Source organism: Mandrillus leucophaeus, unplaced genomic scaffold, assembly GCF_000951045.1.
Source record: "Mandrillus leucophaeus isolate KB7577 unplaced genomic scaffold, Mleu.le_1.0 Scaffold1168, whole genome shotgun sequence".
Lineage (NCBI taxonomy): Eukaryota > Metazoa > Chordata > Mammalia > Primates > Cercopithecidae > Mandrillus > Mandrillus leucophaeus.
The window spans coordinates 295,636-299,710 of record NW_012099965.1 but is presented as its reverse complement, the minus strand read 5'-3'; positions in this window follow the sequence as shown (position 1 = coordinate 299,710).

Here is a 4,075-nt window from a genome sequence, read left to right as displayed (position 1 = left end):
GACCCACTCTTTGGTTTGCATGGGAGCTAAGTCGGGCTTGTGAGTGCCGGCTTTCCCCACTTCCCTGACATCCTGTATGACTGAGCAGAGACATCCATAATCCTCCTAGGTACAAAACTTTAGTGACCTTGGAATCTCACCTGCACCCCTCACAGCAGCCGCAGCAAGACCCGTCCAACAAGAGTCTGAACTAGACACATCTAGCACCTCTCGCACCCAATTATTCTTCCCTACCCAACCTGGTGGTGGTAGACAAAGAACATAATCTTGCACTGCAGTCTTGAAGACAGAGCAAGACTCTGTCTCAAGAAAAATAAAAATTAAAAAAATAATAATAAAAATTAAAATAAAAAAACCCCACAAAACACCAAACTATGCGGGCAATAAAGAGCATGATGAATGCAATGCTACCGCACATTTCAATATTAATATTGAATGTAAATGGGCTAAATGCTCCACTTGAAAGACACAGAACTGCAGAATGAATAAGAACTCACCAATCAACTATCTGCTTTCTTCAGGAGACTCAGCTAACATAACACATAAGGACCCAAATAAACTTAAAGGGGTGGAAAAAGGCATTTCATGCAAATGGATACCAAAAGCAAGCAGGGGTATCTACTCTTATGCCAGACAAAACAAACTTTAAAGTAACAGTGATTAAAAGAGACAAAGAGGGACATTATGTAATGGTAAATGGCCTGGTCCAACAGAAAAACATCACAATCCTAAACATGTATTCATCTAACGCTGGAACACCCAAATTTATAAAACAATTACTAACAGACCTAAGAAACGAGATAGACAGCAAAACCATAATAGTGGCAAACTTTGATACTCCACTGACAGCACTAGACAGGTCATCAAGACACAAAGTCAACAAAGAAACAATGGATTTAAACTATACCCAGGAACAAATGGACTTAATAGATACGTACAAAACATTTTATCCAACAACTGCAGAACACACATTCTACTCAACAGTGCATGGAACTTTCTCCAAGATAGATCATATGATAGGCCATAAAATGATCCTCAACAAATTTAAGACAATTGAAATTATGTCAAGCACTCTTTCAGACCACAGTGGAATAAAATTGGAAATCAACTCCCACAGGGATCTTCAAAACCACGCAAATTCATGGAAATTAAATAACCTGCTCCTGAATGAGCACTGGGGCAAAAAACAAAATCAATATAGAAATTAAAAAATTCTTCAAACTGAGTGACAATAATGACACAATCTATCAAAACCTCTGGGATACAGCTAAGGTGATACTAAGACGAAAATTCATAGCCCTAAATGCCTACATAAAAAAGTCTGAAAGCAAAAACGGACCATCTAAGGTCACTCCTCAAGGAACTAGAGAAACAAGAACAAACCAAACCCAAACCCAACAGAAAAAAAGAAAATAACCAAGATCAGAACAGAACAAAATAAAATTGAAACAAAAAAATACAAAAGGTAAATGAAACAAAAAGCTGCTTATTTGAAAAGATCAATAAAATTGATAGACCATTAGCAAGATTAACCAAGAAAAGAGAGAAAATCCAAATAATCTCACTGAGAAACGAAACAGGAGACATTATAACTGACACCACTGAAGTACAAAAAAATAATTCAAGGCTACTATGAACACGTTTACACACATAAACTAGAAAACCTAGAAGAGATGAAAAAATTCCTGGAAAAATACAACCCTGCTAGCTTAAATCAGGAAGAATTAGATACCCTGAACAGACCAATAACAAGCAGTGAGATTAAAGTGGTTAATTTAAAAATTACCAACAAAAAAAGTCCAGGACCAGATGGATTCACAGCAGAATTCTACCAGATATTCAAATTAGTACCAATCCTCTTGACGCTATTCCACAAGATAGAGAAAGGAGGACCCCTCCCTAATTCATTCTATGAGGTCAGCATCACCCTAATACCAAAACCAGGAAAAGATACAACCAAAAAAGAACACTACAGACCAATATCCTTGATAAATATTGATGCTAATATTCTTAACAAAACACTAGCTAACCATATCCAACAACATGTCAAAAAGATAATCCATCATGATCATGCTGATTTCATACCAGGTATGCAGGGATGGTTTAACATACACAAGTCAACAAATGTGATATACCACATAAATAGAATTGAAAACAAAAACCACATGCTCATCTGAATAGACGCAGAAAAAAATTTTGACAAAATTTAGCATCACTTTATGATTAAACCTCTCAGTAAAGTTGGCATACCAGGGACACAGCTTAATGTAAAAATAAAAGCTATCTATGACAAACCCACAGCCAACATAATACTGAATAGAAAAAAGTTGAAACCATTTCCTTTGACAATGGGAACAAGACAAGGATGTCCACTCTCACCACTCTTCTTCAACAGAGCCATGGAAGTCCTAGCCAGAGCCATCAGACAAGAGAAAGAAATAAAGGGCATTCAAATCAGTAAACAGGAAGTCAAACTGTCCATTTGCTGATGATATGATCGTTTACCTTGAAAACCGTAAGGACTCTTCCAGAAAGCTCCTAGAACTGATAAAACAATTCAGCAAAGTTTCTGGATACAAGATTAATGTACACAACTCAGTAGCTCTTCTATTCACCAACAGCAACCAAACAGAGAATTAAATCAAGAACTCAACCTCTTTTACAATAGCATAAAAAAATTAAATGAATATACCTGATGAAGTCGAAAGACCTGTAAAAGGAAAATTACAAAACACTGCTGAAAGAAATCATAGACAACACGAACAAATGGAAACACACCCCATGCTCAAGCATAGGTAGAATAATTTGTGAAAATGACCATACTGCCAAAAGCAATCTATAAATTCAACACAATCCCCGTCAAAATACCACCATCATTCTTGACAGAGTTAGAAAAAACAATACTAAAATTCATATAGAACCAAAATTCATATAGAACCAAAAAAGAGCCTGCATAGCCAAAGCAAGACTAAGCAAAAAGAACAAATCTGGAGGCACCACACTACCTGATTACAAACTATATAGGCCATAGTAACCAAAAGAACATGGTACTGGTATAAAAATTGGCACATAGACCAATGGAACAGAGAACCCAGAAATAAACCCAAATAATTACAGCCAAGTGATTTTCAAAAAAGCAAACAAAAACATAAAAGTGGGGAAAGTACACCCTTTCAACAAATGGTTCTGGGATAACTGGCTAGCCACATGTAGGAGAATGAAACTGGATCCTCATCTCTCACCTTATAAAAGAATAAACTCAAGATGGATTAAGGACTTAAACCTAAGACCAGAAACTATAAAAATTCTGGAAGATAAAATCGGAAAAACCTTTCTAGGCTAGGCAAAAATTTCATTACCAAAAACCAAAAAGCAAATGCAATAAAAACAAAGATAAATAGCTGGGACCTAATTAAAGAGCTTTTTGCATGACAAAAGGAACAGTCAGCAGAGTAAACAGACAACTCACACAGTGGGAGAAAATCTGCACAATCTATACACCTGACAATGGATTAATATCCAGAATCTACAACAAACTCAATTATACCTCTGACAAAGGATTAATATCCAGAATCTAAAACAAACTCAAACAAATCAGTAAGGAAAAAAGAGAATAAAAACAACCCCATCAAAAAGTGGGGTAAGGACATGAATAGAAAATCCTCAAAAGAAGATGGGCAACAAACATATAAAAAGTGGTTAACATCACTAATGATCAAAGAAATGCAAATCAAATCCACAATGCGATACCACCTTATTCCTGCAAGAATAGCCACAGTCAAAAGATCAAACAACTGTAGATGTTGGCGTGGATGTGGCAATCAGAGAACACATCCATGCTGCTGGTGGGAATGTAAACTAGTACAGCCACTATAGAAAACATATAAATACATATGGAAAACAGTGTGGAGATTCTGTAAACAACTAAAAGTAGAACTACCATTTGACCCAGCAATCCCACTACTGAGTATCTACCCAGAGAAAAAGAAGTCATTATTTGAAAAAGGTACTTGCACATGCGTGTTTCTAGCAGCACAATTCACAACTGTAAAATCATGGAACCAACTGAAACGCC